The sequence below is a fragment of the Odontesthes bonariensis genome, chromosome 18, assembly GCF_027942865.1.
Source record: "Odontesthes bonariensis isolate fOdoBon6 chromosome 18, fOdoBon6.hap1, whole genome shotgun sequence".
In the NCBI taxonomy this organism is placed as follows: Eukaryota; Metazoa; Chordata; class Actinopteri; order Atheriniformes; family Atherinopsidae; genus Odontesthes; species Odontesthes bonariensis.
Window position 1 is genome coordinate 19,930,680 of NC_134523.1, and position 17,526 is coordinate 19,948,205.

Genomic DNA, 17,526 nt, shown 5'->3' on the forward strand with positions numbered 1-17,526 from the left:
CAGAACTTCAAAGATCATGTAACATTTTTCTAAGTGTTTGAAACAATCAAGAGAGTCTGGCTGCAGACCTGCACTGTCAGGACCCACAGACCTGCACTGTCAGGACCCTGTTGCAGACCGTCACCTGCACTGTGAGGACCGGAAGTGCACTGTGAGGACCGGAAGTTGATTTGAAGCCTTTCAAAATAAAAGCGTGTGTATCGGAAGCACGTATTTTTAAACGATTTTAAACACTATATTTTTCAAGAGGTCCTCACAAATGAATTAATTATTTAACAGTACGACATAAAATCTATCAATTCCCGGTCTATTGTTTTTATTTGTATTGTAAGCTTTTGTTTGGTCACTGCACACATTTTCTCTTAGGCTCATATTCATAAGTCAACATCTCACAAGATGCCATAGGCCTATACTGTACATTTTATTGTGTACTATAGAGTAAGTCACTGCTATTTCATTATCATTTCATTTTGACTTTATCGCACTGCTCTTTTTATATATATATATATATATATATATATATATATATATTTCTTTCAATTAGTTTTTCTGTTGTATTATTCTGTATTTTTATCCTTAACCACCATAAATTTCATGTTTGGTTCTATGTCTATGCCAATTATGTTTTTGTGCTGCTGGAACACCTTAGTACCACTAAATAGTACCCTAACTCTTGATATCTACAGTATAATCTTAGTCAAGGGATTTAAGGGATTAAGGGATCAATGAGAAAACATAAAAAACACACCAAGTCACAACATGATCAAATGTTCTGTAGTGTTTATTCAGTCAAACATTCACAATATGACAAAAAATCTTTGTTTTTGTCGACTACCTGTTCACAAAATATCAACATGTCGTTAATATTGTGAAATATCATTTTGAAAGGCTCCAGGATCGCTTCTCTTTCATCCTCGTCCAGTTCTTCGTTCCACAACCTCCCATACTGTAGAGCAGCCTCTGCCTGTCCCTCTTCCCCGATGCCCAGAACGTCAGGCAGGTCCAATCTGGCAGACAACAGTGGTTTGTTGGCCTCAGCCCACTCTGCTGCATGTCTGCAATTTTGAAGAATGCGATCTTCAACCGAGTCCTATGGAAAAGACAGAAAGAAAGATGTCTGTCCTATAGCTGCCACACCAACAGTATCTGACCAATAGATACTGTGCAAAAGCTTACGCCTTCCACTGGTGTGTCCACATCAGCAAGTCTGGCTCTCTTGGAGACCTCTGCCTGCTGCTCTTCTTCCTGAGTACTCAACTATTAATATGAATACATGCATTATACATACTTTATACTCTTACCTGAATTTTTAGTCCAGTTTTCTCTGTCCAGTTGCCAGGATTTAGTGACTGGGATAGGTTTCTAAAAGACAGAAAGTGAGGTGTCAGATGTTCTTCACTGCAACCTACATTCCCTTCATTTTCCTTTTACCCTTTTACAAACCAAACCACAACCTGCCAGAAGTTAGTAGCGTTGGCTAATACTTATGAGTACAAACAAACAGACAAATACATTATGCTTACCTTTAAATAAAATGCCACCTTTTGTATGTGCCTCTAAGTGGCTCTGTGCCTACAATTTAAACCAGCAAAAGCTGCAGAGGGCAGTGAAACAGTTTGCAACATGACGTGCAGCGTTCAATTTTGGGCGTAGTGCCGGCGGTTGTTATTGAAGTATGCATCTGTAAGAGACAAATAATGTCGTAATAAGTAAAACTAAATTATATATATGTATATATATATATATATATATATATAAATAAATGGCGCATTTAAGTGAGCACTATCGATACGATAACAACGCTAAAGACTAGCCAAAAGTAAAAAAAACCTGATTCTTTAAAATTAATATACCTTTACAGTATATAGTTATTGAAATATGCATCTGTAAGAGACAAATAATGTCGTAATAAGTCAAACAAAATTAAACAAGTCAGCTCTATCGATACGAAAAATGGCACATTTAAGTGAGCACTATCGATACGATAACAACGCTGAAGACTAGCCAAAAGTTTTAAAAAAAACCCTGATTCTTTAAAATTAATATAACTTTACATATAGTTTGCAACTTAACGTTCCAGTGAATAAAGACTGTTTCTGTTTCTTCGTATGAAAGAAAGTTGTGTTCACTCGACTTTTACTCACCTCGTCGTCTCCACAGTTCAAATGGGGAACGAAAAATACGTGCTCCTCGCTTGTCGCTTCGGGTCCTCACAGTGCAGGTGACGTCACAGTGCATGTCTCCAACTAAGGGTCCTGACAGTGCAGGTCATGGGTCCTGACAGTGCAGGTCTGCAGCCAGACGCCTCTCGAAACAATGGCAGTGGTTTTCAAAAGTGGTTTGGTGACCTAGCAACAAGTTTTTTTTGTCTTTTTTCTTTGTAGCGGATCACACATAAGATGCAATTAATCCAATAATACAACCTACCAAAAAATATAAGCCACAACTTGAGACTGTGTGCTTGTTTAGAACATATTTGCATAAAGCTGTATGCATGCAGAATTTTACATGACAGCGTCCAATGTAAATGCAGAACTCAGTATCAGAGGAGAGAGGACCGTGATGATGAAGAAGCCCTAACCCTTTTTTTTGAGGCTCAGCAACAAGAGGCTGAGTAACTCCCACATCTCGGTTCAACCTCTTGTCTTATAAGCTCAGATTCAACTAGAAGAAATTTTGTTGCTTCCATTCGACTGGCTCAAGTGATGTACAGTAGCTCATCACTCCGTTTGACTTCATTACCCTCCACTACTTTGCAATCCAGTTGATCAAAGCTGAGCTACCTGCTCTGTATTCATGGCTGCTACCTGCTTGTAAACCAGCAGAGGTATTGTCATTCACAGAGTGACAGCTGACCCACACAGTGAATCCCTTTTAAGGTTCTATAAGCTACATTATTGTGATTAAAGCCAGTGCAGGGACAAAGACAGACATTCCTGCTTCGTAATCTACTTGACTTGAGCTGGGTTAGTCTTTCAGGAACACTTGAACTAGATGTGCCGCATCACGTCAGCAATTACAGCAGCACAGATGAAGAGAATGGAGGTGAGGAGAGCAAGGTCATCACTGAGACGTCAATGAATCGAGAGGAAATTAAAGAGATAAACGATTAGTCTTTCTATTTCACTAAAAACTGCAAACGTATTATGTTGCAGAATAAATTCAGGTCTAAATTATTTCCTCTATCAGCCTCTTCAAATTCAATCCCAGCCTCGATTTGACATTGTCGTGTCCCTGCTGAGGTATGTTGCAGTTTTCTAACAGAACAGCCCTGATTCAATCAGAGGCTACATCTCCTGAACTAAATTCTCTGTAGTCCATAAGAGCTTTTTTAAAAAGCAGTGAATGTTAGACCTAGAGTCCTCAGAGCGTAGAGTGGTTCACTTTGTATTCTACCACTTACCTTAATTGCATCCACCTGGCATTGCAATGAGGCTGTGGCAGTTGACTGGAATACAAATCATATGTTCAAAAAAGACGACAGGAGCGAAGCTCTGAGCAGTAAAAGAGCAGTAAAAGTGTTGATTGGTAGGTGGACCTGTGCACTGCATTTTGGTTGGAACTGTTTTTGTACCCGATGGATGTTTGTATGGCTCAAGTTATGAGTTAGATTAGATTAGTTAGATTTTACTACATTTACTATATTTATTTTCATTTACAAGGCTCTCATGAGTCTTGAAAACCCAAAAGTTCAGTTAGTAAAAGGCAAGGCAAGTTAATTTGTATAGCACAATTCAACAACAAGGCGATTCAAAGTGCTTTACAGATACATTAAAACAGTAGAAATAAAAAGCATGATTTAAATTTTACACAAAAAAGAAAGAAATAAGAACAATAGTTAAAATCAGATAAAAATAGTTGTTAAAATGTGATTAAGTTTTTAAACTCAAGCTTCAGATTTGGAGCTTTATTCAGCTGAAAATAGAGTGTTTCAGCTGATCTGAGGCTTTATGGGAGTTTGTTTCAGACATGTGGAGCATAGAAGCTGAATGCAGCTTCTCCATGTCTGGTTCTGACTCTGGGAACTGATAGAAGACCTGAGGGGTCTGGAAGGTTCATATTGATTCAGGAGGTCACTGATGTATTTTGGTCCTAGACCATTCAGAGCTTTATAGACCAGCATCAGAACTTTAAAGTCTATCCTCTGATGGACAGGCAGCCAGTGTAAAGACCTCAGAGCTGGACTGATATGGTCCACTTTTTTGGTCTTAGTGAGGACTCGAGCAGCAGAGTTCTGAATAAGCTGCAGTTGTCTAACTGACTTTTTAGGTAGACCTGTAACGATGCTGTTACAGTAATCAAGCCTACTGAAGATGAATACATGGACTAGTTTTTCCAGGTCCTGCTGACACATCAGATCCTTTAACCTTGATATATTCTTAAGGTGATAGTAGGCTGACTTTGTTACTGCCTTAATGTGTTTTTCCAAATTTAGGCCTGAGTCCATCACTACACCCAGATTTCTGGCCTGGTTGGTAGTTTCTAGGTGTATAGATTGAAGTTCTGTGGTAACCTGTAATCGTTTCTCTTTGGCTCCAAAGACAATTACCTCAGTTTTGTTTTTTTTTAGCTAGAGAAAGTTGTGGCACATCCAGTCATTAATCTCCTCAATGCATTTACCAAGAGCCTGTACAGAGCCTCAGTCTCCTGGTGACATTGTAATATATATCTGCGTGTCATCTGCACAGCTATGGCAGTTTATTTTGTTGGTTTTTTTTTATAATCTGTGCCAGTGGGAGCATGTAGATGTTAAACAGAAGAGGTCCCAGGATGGAACCTTGGGGAACTCCACATGTGACTCTTGAGTGCTCAGATGTAAAGTTACCTATTGACACAAAGTACTTCCTGTTCTCTAAGTACGTTTTGAACCAGTTTAGTACAGTTCTGGAAAGAATAAGATATCAAAATAAAGCCTTAATTGTGTTTAAGAAAAAAAAAAAACACCAAAAGGGTACTTAGTTTCATGTTTTATTTCCTGGATGTTAAAGGTCTTTTGCATCATTCTGATTGATCATAGCAGAAAACACCACAGGTGGAGCTGCGTACATTTCCAACAGCTCATTTTCATTAGGAATACCACTGATCTTGTTAATTACACTTGTGCCTTTCCTCTTTTGATGTGTCAAAATGTCCGCTGTGATTTCACTTCTTTCGAATATCTTAGTTTTATTTTAAAGGGTGTTCCTAAAATCCTGTTCTTAATCATTTACAGATCTCCAGGATACTGTACAAGTTTTATTGATGAATTTTCTGATTATTGTCTGTTATTTTGACTTATTTTAACCATTTTATCTTGACCGGGGATTTTAACATTCACATAATACGACGGATGGTAATGCCAAAGAATTGTCTTCTGTGCTGGACATGTTTGGTTTGTGGCAACATGTAACAGAACCTATATTCTGGACCTGGTAATTTGTAAAGGTGTTGATATTTCTTTTGTTGTGGTTATTGATTTGGCCTTGTCTGACCATTTTTGTATTTTATTTGATTTATTGATCACTCAGAATGTTCAAACAACCAGCTTCTCAGTTAAGAAGAGGTACATAAATGAGAAAACAAGTGCTCAGTTCAGGGAGGCCATAGTTATGTTACCAACAATGAGCGCAGAGTCGGTCGAAGGACTGCTGGATCATTTCAACTTAAAATTTTTTAATGTAATGGAAGCTGTTGCACCGATAAGAATTAAGAGCACCTTGAGCAAACAGAAAACACTGTGGATAAACACAGTCAAAAACCTGAAAAGAGAATGCAGGGAAGCTGAACTTAAGTGGAGGAAAACAAAGGTTCGGATTCACTATGAGCTGTACAAACAAAGCCTGCGAAATTATAACAATGAGCTGTGCAAGGCCAGACAGCTGCATATAACTGAAATGATTAATAAGAATGTCAACAATTCTCGAACGCTGTTTGCTATTGTTGAAAAACTCAGATCAGCACCTTAAGCTCACATGATGTTCTTCTTTATGGGATATCAGTGAGTCCATTACAGTAACATTGTCGGATTGTAGCCAAATCCAAAGACTTTTTTAGATACACTAGGTGTTCAATTAGTGAGCGGGGCGTGAAGTACTGCTGAATGAAAAGTGACTGGATAAACACTTAGGGTCATAGCTGTTAAGGCTTTGTGCCTGTCGCAAAGATGTTTTTGAAGCAAATAAAATTACTGTTGATATTTACTAATGAGGAGCAGTGGGAAGATTGCACTTTGAAGTCGCAGGCTCATTGATCTTTGTACCCGTCTTGGCTAAATATGTATTTGTAGGAGTTTTCCTTGGAGAGCTTAAAATTTAGGATGGAGATTAGTTAAACAAATCACTGGCAACCTATTTACTAAACTCTGCACCTCATTCACTGCTTTTTGGCTCCGTCTCAATGGTAAAAAAAAAAAAAAAAAAAAAAAAAGGAGCGTGTTTTAACTTGACCTTGCTGTAAGTTGCTTCACTGAGGAGGAACAGGTGTTCTGCAATACCAGAGGGAGGGGAGGACCGATTGTGTGAAGGAAGAGATTCTCCATTTATGTGCGTTTATTTGGAATGTCAGAAGACATGCTTAGAATATACAGTTGATTGCAGAGCCTTGTTATGAGGAAACCATAGACGCCTGAGAAAATATCAATCAAGGAGTAAAAACCTGTCACATCAAAAAGTTTTGCAGCTCTTCATGTTTTGTTCTTTGATTTATTCATACCTTTTGGTTTTGTTATAATGGGCACATCAATTCTCTAGAAATAATGTTGACCATCACCGTCCCTGAGTGTAGAGAAATACAGTAGGCCTATAATGTGACCATATCATGAAGCAGATGACTGTTGCTGAAAGCCTGAAAAACACATTCCTGACACATCCTGATGCCTCACTTAGACCTCGTCTAAATCTGATAATGGCATAAAAATGACTATTTTTTTCAACCACTAATCTTCTGAATGGAATACTGTCCCATCTCCCAATCTAAAGCTTATATATTACGTTATAATGTAATGTAAAATGGAGCTATGTTGACAGTTTTAGCATTGTACTAAAATCAGGCCTTTTTTTCCAACCAGGATGAACCAGAAACCATTTTCCTTTTTCTTTTTTTCCTCTTAAGATTTTTAAGACAATCTTCATTAAATCTACGTTTAACACCCTTAATTGTGCAGATACCCCAGTTAATAGTATGTAGAATACTCTGTTAAAGTTATTTTCTAAACATCTGTATTATTTATTTTGGTATAACTTATCATTTATTGATTAATCTTATATCTTCATATTTGTAACTTCATATTTTAAATGCTAGACCTCACAGAGATGAAGTTGGACTTTTATTTTTTTCAATTTTACTCCATACATATCTAATGTGAATCCTCTGATTATTCATTTTTTTAATTGACATAGGCAGTTGATAGTTTGTTGGACTCTACTGATGAGAAACATCTGGGAATACAAAGGGAAAAAAAGCCAGTATATTATCACTGATTGCACCTTTTAATGTTAATACAGCACATTTGTCTCGCTGTAATGTTCGCTTTGCTTCAGACAGAGCACATTAACATAAACCATGTTTCCACGCAAACTGAGCTCAGGTGGGTTTTTTATAGCCTCTGCTGCTTCAGCTCAACCTCCAATTTGCCTAATTAATCACAGAAACAGCAGAAATATGTGAGCATAAAGAGAAGGACTTGCATCACTCACATCTTGGCATACAAACCAATAACTTCTTCATTGAATTTATCCCCCGTATGTAGTACTTTACAGGCAGAATTACACCTTGCTGTGCAGAGATTAGTCCCCAGCACAATTACAGGCATAGCAAATGCAGCCGTTACGCTCGAACGAAGGAGTTGGATTCATTTTCGCTTTTCAGAGGATTCATGCCTTGACCTGTGCTAATTGTGTCGTGATTTACCGTGTCATTTAACTTTTAGATTTCATTGGCACCTGTGGGTTTACCCAGGGAGTTAATAGTACCATAACACAATAAGAAGTGACAGTAGCTCTTAACCATATTAACCATATTCACCAGTGTGCTCATTTTTCACACTTCCATTGTAGAACTCGCAGTAATTAAGTCAAAGCTGAGTGGTGTTTTTGCAATTCTGGAGAGGAATTGACAGCAGGTACTTTCTCCATAATGGTGTCTGAAGCATTAACTCCGTGGAGTCGGGCAGCCGGGCATGAAGGACTCCGAACACAATGAATGACTGATGTTTTAGCCCATGTGCAGCCGTATTCTTTGGCAGTGCTACGCTACAGTGGCTGTCGTTACTGTAATGACATAGTTTGGCGGGGAACTATTGCTATAATGATGTTTTTGCTGCAAATTCGTTATTTAATGTGCTGAGAAGGAGGCCCCCATGAGTTTAGTTTAGGCTCTGAATGAACATAAATTGGCCATTATGCTGCAGTGTGCTTTTACAGGGATGTTTTTTTATATACAAGAGTTGGCATTGTGCAGAATGAGTGGTACAAATGTAAATTATAATGGTTCTTAAATGACGTGAATGCTGTCTGTGACCTTTAGATTACTTATTGTATGGCTGGCAATCCAGCAAATTAAATTAATTACGAAGTTGAGCTTCTCAATACCGTTAAAGTCGTCTCCCTGGAAGCTGAAATTGACCACCTGAATGTGACGCTGATCTGTGTTCACTGGGTTTCCACGAACGTGTTTGGAAGACCTTTTTACTTTTTCCATGTAAGATATAAGGTTAGTCTATCTTACAAGGCCAAACAAACATGGACCCACCCCAACAATAGGCCCCATTACTCTGATTTCAATCTTCCCACCAAGTTTTGAATAAGCTGCAGGGATTTTCTCACATTCAGACAGAGAGCATCAGTTAGGTCCAGCACAAGCGGGAGGTGATGATGTCTGACTCCCAGCCATGTTGGATGATACTGAGGACAGGGCCTCTAAGCAATGATCAGTCACATTTTTTGGCAGCAAGTGGAAAAAGTCAGTATGCTATGATAAATGTTATTTTGCTGCAACTAAAAGCTCTGGGGAAAAAAAACAACAACTTGAATTTGACACAATCATTTACCACACAATGTAACTGGACTGTACCAAAACCAATACCAGCAATGAAGAAAAACAACAAAGCTTGTTGGAAAGGGTGATTTGATATACTGGTTAAACGATCACACCGTAAAAGAAAATGTGCTCTGAAAAAATGTAATTGCCACCATATTCTGTTTTCAGCCCATTTAGGCAAGTACTGAAAATATCCCAGAATGTATCAGAACAATCAATAAAAAGACGTGTTTACTTATATAAAGGTGCAGAGTGTTTGATTGTGTTTGATTTAGTGACATCTAGCAACACAAATGATATATTGCAACCAACTGGTAATCAACCAAATTATGGTGACTGTTAAAAAGACCCACTGCAGAGACTGTGCTTGGTCTGACAGTCCTGCACTACTCTAATACCTGGATATAAATTACTCCTTCTAAGGTGATGAAAATTTATGGCAAAAAAAAACATGGCTATGAATATTGTATTTCATAAAGTAACACGCTGTAAATTTAACCTAAACTGAAGTCTTTCAAGAGTTCAGGCAACAAAAGCATGGGAGTCTAGATCTGAGCCTCAGTCAAATGCTTCGGAGTTTATTCATCCAGCCTTAACACTCCTTTCTGACTGCTGCTCAAGTTTCAGCTACCATTCAAAAAAAAAAAAAAATAAAAATGCCTCAATGAAATCCAGATGCATAGAAATGTGTTGTAAATACAGAAAGTCAATGCAGATGCACATGGTTTTGATATCTTTTAAACATGGAAAACCCTTCTTTTCATGCACACGATTCGTTTAAATGATTGGGTCTGTTCACGTAGCACAAATAATGCAACCTGAATTATTTGTGTGCATGCACCAGTTTAATTGTTTTCTCCCATGATATTTGATAGTCTAGTTGGCTCAAATATGTTAAGATAAACAAAGACATCATCATGTGCAACGATGTGTTGACATAAAAAATAATACTAAGTACCTCAGAGTCTTCAGCTGTGCTGTAATCATTAACATTCAGCAGTGTGTCAGCTGTTCTGCTTTGTTTCATCCAGTGAATTTTCACAGGGTTTGATGAGCATGTCAGAAATTAAAATCTGAAACCCTGAAATTTTAAAGCAGTGTATAATCTTTCATCCTGTTTTAGAGCATAGAAAACACCGGCAGGCTACATCAAAGATCAGATATTGACATCAAACACTGAGCTTGGGAAGACTTGTGAGTCTTCAGCGCAGTGACAGATTTGACACTGTGACCACTTTGCAGACATTTAGACTGTATGAAGGTCAAAGTCAGTGTTTTAGTTGCCAAGATTCATTCACTCTGGCAGAATGATGCCGTTTTTCAGAATCAATCTCCTGCTGTTGGACATAGAGCTGCTCTTTGCAGTTGTTCGGAGGGGGATTCTGTTGCCTCAAGGGAGAAGATGGGGTGATTCACATCACATTCAACACAATAGCTTCTTCTGTTTTTAATTAGATGAAAGTGAGATGTTGACATTTAAAGGATGCTTAAAGGCTCAAAATGCTGTTTGATGGAAGAGTTAAGCATCTTATTACTCTACCATAACAGTGAGCATGACATTTATTTCAAGGTTTAAAGTTGATTTCTCTTAATGACTTTTCTGATCCTTTGACTTTTCATTTAGCTACTGATAAGTTGGATTCTTCTTTTGTGTTTTTCTCTCAATGGCTGCTTTGTTTGCCAACCGATGAGGGCCCACATGAATGAACTTCAGCATTTCAATACAGATTAAAACATGTATCAGACAACAAAGACAAGTCACTGGTTCTTAAAGTCCATCTGTGCTGCTCTCAGATGTGGTATACTTATTTGCTGTACCATGTTAAGACACTCAGACCACTGTTTTTTTTTGTAGTTGTGGGTTGTTGTAACTTGGTCTTGTGCACCAACCAACCACATTATGGACATTATGTCCTTATACAACCAAAATGGCTCCAAGCAGCTAGGGAGTGGACAAAGAGTATCTGAGGATTTTCTGAATAAATTCTTTTGGTCCTGGTGGGTTACAGAATGTGTTTTCTGTGGACTGGGCTTCCTCTCCATAGATCTCATCAGATCCCATCAGATTGGAATATGGAGACTTTGAAAGTCGGGTGACCACCACGATTCTTTGTCTTGTCCTTTGAGCCCCTCCATAGTAGTTTTGCGGTACCCTGCTGTCCTGCTCGGGGAAGTTGCTTCTGGGAAGTGCTTTTGTGGAGGGAAAAATGTTTAGGCAGGCGAGAAGTGTCATAGTATCATCCATGTGAACGCCAACATGTAGGTTGTCCCAAGATAACAGTGCATCATTACAAGATAATCAGTGTTACTCAGTGATTTTAACCTTATGCCTGTTCAGTGTGTTTTTGACACCGTCTGAACTTTGCAACAGGCTTTCCTTGTCCATCGGTTGACATACCTGCTGCCCTCAAGTTGAATCAGAAGTCACCGATGTGCTCACATTATCTGGAGCACATTAGACGGAACCAAACCCGAGCTGGCACAGCTGCTGAACTCTCAAACCTGCAGTGTTCAATCGTCTTTTAATCATTATAGCAACACTGTAAGCCAACACCCCCCCAGTATGCCAGGCACAGAGTTTATCACGCATGCACGCACACGGCTTCCATTACAATACTTTCGCACAAAAACAGAGTGCCCTGTCTTTACATTTAAAAGTAAACGCGCACTGTAAGCTGCATTTTCTGTTTGATGCTCCGATATCCTCTGATGCCTAGATATCAGTCGTTGATGATGGAACAAAGATGCCAGATCTCAGGCGCTGCGTGCGTGTGAATGGATGAAAACTTGGGCTGCATTCACTCGTGCGTGTCTAAGTGAAAAGAGGCTGCAACTCAATGAAGAAGGTCAGGATGTCTCCATTAGATCCTCCTCGCTGATGTGGGAAGAAAAAACACATTTTAGAAGAAAACGAGGTGAGTCTCCAGTTCACCCCACTCTGTCTGAGAGAGCTGCCACCAAAATGCCACATATCCATTTTAAAAAGTGGCCTGCTTGTGGAGCACGACTCCATATCGAAGCCTGAGCCTGAACTGAATCATGGGAGTCATGAAACTAAAACCAGGAGTGCGCTGCTTTCACTTTTTTCTCTGATACAGTATCTGTTGCTTCCTTTAATCTTCTTGATTTACTTATTGTAGGTTTTTCTTTAATACATCCAATGAAGATACCATTGGGGCATTTTAAACAAAAATGCCAAATTATTCACCTGAACCAGAGTTGAGGCAGATTTTAGGATTGTTGTATCATATTTGAGGTGAATTGCATGTAAACTTAACAGGAATAAACTTCAGTTCTTAGTTGAACTGTCCTTTTTTTATTATTATTACACTCAAATGGGGGGTTAGATTTTGTTAAACTCCATTTATTTTCAGATTTTCCGAGGATATATTGTAATAATTTAGAAATTCTTCAGAATCATAGAGCAGAAGAAAACACAATGAGGGATTATTTTACAAAGAGAAAAAAATAGCCATGGTACGTACATAGTTTACGAAACTCACCACCTGCCTGCAATACACAAGATAGTAATGTACTGTGTTCTGCAATTTTAATTACCCTTTCAACTCGAAAATGAGTTTTTCTTATGCTTATGCCCCTAAAACATCGGAATTGGACTTTTCTAACTTGAATGCTTTTAGTTGCTGATTTTGATACACAGCAGACGCTTCAGTCAGAGGTCCATGTTATCACGACCTGCTGGTTTGCCTGTCAACCAAGACCAAGCAGCAGTGAACAATCCGGATGTAGAAATTTAAATCAAGAAGAAAAAGCAGATATTATTTTCTAATTTTCATTTGGGGAAAAAACTAAAATGCTTGTTCTAGCAGAGGCACTTTGAACACATTTCAGTAGTAGACAGGATGAAGGACAGTTCAGTGGTCAAAAATAGACTCATTTATTATTATTACATTTTTCTTGTTTGAAAATTTTATTTAACCTTTATTTAACAGGGGGATATAGAGGCAGAATCGTCAATCACGGCTTTTACAACCAGACACATCTGCTTCAGATAGTTAAATTTGCTCAGTGAAGCCCTTAAATAAGACGGCAGTTTTTCATGTTGTTCTGCATTAATTGTAAAAAAGCAGTCTCCACGTCCTATTATCTTTATTATCACATTTAGCTCCTCTGATAGGAACTAATTTCAACCCTTCTGTACTTAATATTAAAGTCCAATGAAGAACACAATGTCCTTGTTCGGCCTTAAAGTTAGGAAGAAAGTTGATCCCTTTAAAATCAGAGTTCTGACCTTTTTAAATACTTTTACAGATAAACTTTGTTCCTGTGGTGTGTGCTAACTAATGCAGTCTATCTCTGTGGTATAATTCAAAGGCTTACTCTTAGCTCTCCACTCTCCACACACAAGAAACAATATCCTAATTACAGTGTGTGTATAACAAAGACACAAACAGAGCGATTAAACCGAACGAGTGTTTCTGATGTGCCTCAGTGCACAAGAAGAAAAACAAAAGAGTTTGTGTGTCACACAGAAGTGTAAAATGTGTGTGATAACATATTTGCCAATTGCTTGGAGAGATATTTTGCTTTCATGAGGGTGTGTGTGTGTGTGTGTAAGCAGGCAAAAGAGCCATCAAAGCGTGTTAAAGTGTTTTTTAATGAGCTGGAGCTCTTACAAATGAACTGAGTGTGTTGTGTGCTGAACAGTCGGGGATGAGAGGTGTTAGAAAGCAGCCAAAAGCGGTTGTATTGACGCTAATTGTCTTCATCTTCTTCCTGCACTGAGCGAAATGAGGGGAAGAGTGTAAGCGGCTTCACTGGATGAATTTCAGGCGGGCGTTTGCTGCTAATGAGCATCCTGCCAGCTTTAAGTGATGATGGTGATATTTTTGACTGTCTGAGCTATAAATGTCAGACAAACTGGAACATACGGTACATGAATTTCTACCTGAAATTCATAGATTAAACAAGTTTTTGTTGCTCTTCCTAAAAGTATATATATAGTATACACTATACATATATGAAATGTGAAAAATATAGATATTTTTTTTTCTACTACTTGTATGAGTAACTTTGTGCCTGTGTTTGGTTAGTCCCCTTTGGCGTACTTTAATAAAATGCTGGTGCAACAGTGGGTAAAACGACATGATTCACACTAATGAAAATATAGTTATGATTTTTTTTTTTTTTTTTTAAATTAAAAAATTTTTTTGCTGCTTTTCTGCCATTAGAAAACTTTCACACTGGAAGTGTAATAGGTTAGGAGACAAGCTAAGTGGATGACGTGACAGAAACCTACACACACTTTGTTCTGATTTTATGTGACCTACCTGATTGCCTGATGGGTGTTTTATTGCACTTATAAGCGTGTGATGTGATGAGTGAATACCACTATGTGTATGTGTGTGTGTACTTTTATAAGTCATGTTGTGGGGGCATAAATCTGTTTACACAGCCTGATTGTAGGATCTGGACTTCATTTTCAGGAAAGTCCCAAGATCATAAATAATTCAGTCATCGAGTAAAAACTTGGGCCCAATCCCACTTTCTTCCCTTGGCTCGGCCACTTTGATTCGCAAGGATAAGGTGTGCTTTCTTTCTGCTTGGTCACAAAAGCATAGAGAATGATCAAACCATCCACAGTGAGAATCTTTCCACATTCTGAGCAACTTCAGACAGTTGTTTAAGGGTTCAGATTTTCTAGCTGAGCTTTAGGCTAAGAGAGCCTGGAAATGCATTAGTCAGTAAGTGTCCTCACAAAGATGGACGCACAAACACCTGGGCTTTTGTCTGAACCTTCTCCTCTGCCGTCTCTTTGCTGATCTTCCCTCATCAATCTTAATTGATTCGACCAGTCAAGCGTCTGTATTGCCTCTGACTCTCTCTCTCACACGCACACACACACACACACACGCACGCACGCACACAGTTCAATGCCCACACTGATTGACCTGGTCGATAAAAACACAATATGGAGCTCAGTGGGAATCAATCAGAAACTAGGACGCACACAATCAGAGATTAGATATCTTTGTGTGCCTGTGGTCCAGGTGTTACTCATTTGATTGCAATTGTGTGTGTGTGTGTGTGTGTGTGTGTGTGTAAGAGAGAACATTTATATCCATAACATGTGTGAGTAAATCTATTTGATGCTGAGGAGTGTTTACATGAAAACCGCCACGAAGTGGTGTGGTGACTGTACAGCTATCTGAAAACCTCTTTTTTTTTTTTTTTTTTTTTTTTTTTTTTTTTTTAGATTTCTGTTTGGGTTCAAGTTATAAACATAGAGCTACCTCATGTTAAACAATGAACTGACCTCTCCTCGTGTTGTGTGCAGGTAACAATATACACAAAGAGAAAGATATACTGCCATTGGTCTCAGAACAAAGCAGTAAATCCAGGAAAATTACCTTTTTTTTTTCTTTTTTTTTTTTCTTTTCCTCTTAAATAGCGGTTAAGTTTTAAAGCACAAATGAAAGTGTCCACACTGACACACAACCCTGCAGGGCATCGTCAGATTTTATGTGAAAGTCCTCATCATCCTGCTGAAGTACCCTGAAAATGTGAGCAAGTTGCAACAGTCTGCACAGAGCAAGGGAAGGAGGCCACATCTGTGCTGCAAATGGCTGTTGTCTACATGCCCTTTGCTGGCCAAAAAATGTCCCTTATAAAGCAAAATAATAAGCAAACACAGGCAGAATAAGGGGAATATTGTGAAATACATCACCAAAGCACTCCTAATCTCACAAGTCATGATTCAGAGGTATTGCCTTTGCACTGGTCAATGAGGTTTTGTTTTGTTTTTCCTCTCCAGATACAGAATAATCTTTTGTTGCATTGAACCTCACAAAACATAATCCATTAATTTGTGCTGTGCACTACAACTTTATTTATTTTTTTGCCATGCAAACAGACACAAAACAAACTGCATATAGAAACCCTTACGCATGAATGATATAAGACAGCAGAGTTAGTCTCCCATCCAAACAGCTACCATTTATTCTTACTTTAATTAAATATTTTAGCTGTTAAGTTCTGGTCCTATGCCCTGTAATGAACCTTGTGTTTCAAAAGTCTCCTTTTTTTTTAAAAAATAAATAAAAATAGATTAAAAATCTTGTGCACGTGCTGGATAATGCACAGTGGCACTGTACTGTTCCACAGAGGCGTGAAGGTAATGTTCCAAAAAAAGACAACATGAGAACAATAAAGGCTCTAGCAAGCAGTGTTGATGACATCACAGTTTCGTGCCGGCCATTTATAGAGTTGATGCGCCAGTAGTTGCAATTTTCTCCGTCACAGAGGTGTCGCTGCTACGTGAAAGTTACCACTAACTACTCTACAACCACGAAAGTGGAGAAGAAAACAATGCCACTGTAGCACTGTCATCAGGGATACTGCTGCAGTATCTGGAAGATGAAATGCTGCTTAGAAACTTGCTGGCAAAAAGGCGACAAAAGAGAAAGATTACTTGCATAATAGCTGATGAGCCTGCAGTAGTTGAAATTTCAATAGGTGTGTTCTCACAATTATAGTCTGATATAGTACTCAGAATATTGCTATAGGACTTTTAAGTGCATTGTGTTACCCTTTCTTTGTTTTTTTTGTGATGAAATAGTGTGCTTCAATGGACAATTACCGTTACCTTTCCGGATGCAACAATAATAATAGTAGAGATGTTTTATATAGCGCTAATACACAAGTGAATACCAGTGAATGAAACAATAGCAAATTCCTTACGACTTCATTTATTTAAAAATAATTGCACACAACCGTCAGCCGTGAGCCTGTTTTCGAGTTGGTCCATCCGGTTTGTCGTTCTCCACGTGCGCTAAGTTACAAAGTTTGACTGGTGCACGACACCGCGCCGCTCCGCCTTTTCACGGCGCGCACCAGGCCAGAAACGTCATTTTGACGTCACGCGCTGTCTGCGCCGTAAGCGATGCCTCAACTATAAATCCAGCTTAAGACTAAAAGCTAGTTATCATTAGTTGATTTAATATCCATCCATTTTCTATACCCGCTTAATCCGTCGGTCGGGTCATGGGGGGGCTGGAGCCTATCCCAGCGGTCATCGGGCGAGAGGCGGGGTACACCCTGGACAGGCCGCCAGTCCATCACAGGGCCACACAGAGACAAACAACCACACACACGCTCACACTCACTCCTAAGGACAATTTTAGAGACACCAATTAACCTAACATGCATGTTTTTGGACGGTGGGAGGAAGCTGGAGTACCCGGAGAGAACCCACGCATACACGGGGAGAACATGCAAACTCCACACAGAAAGGCCCCAGCTGGGAGTTGAACCTGGAATGGATTTAAAATATTTGCACTTATTTGTAGAAGTTTGTAAGAGTCTTAGGAAAACTCCAGGGGCAGATAGTGGTCGTCCACCAAGTTTGGGGTTCAATCCCAAGCTTTTCCAGGCTGCATCTGTTTTCGGGCAAGATACTGACCCCCAAATTGCCTCAGATTTTTTTCACAGATGTGTGTATGGTAAAGACATAAGCTCAACAGCTCATTCGTGTGTGCGTGGAACTGGTTA

General features: G+C 38.9%; 1 protein-coding gene across 6 annotated transcripts in view; it reads left to right on the forward strand.

The window, feature by feature from the left end:
• Positions 1-17,526, forward strand: part of LOC142367250 (semaphorin-6C-like) — a 191,438-nt gene that overhangs the window by 149,474 nt on the left and 24,438 nt on the right. The gene's annotated exons all lie outside the window — the stretch shown is intronic.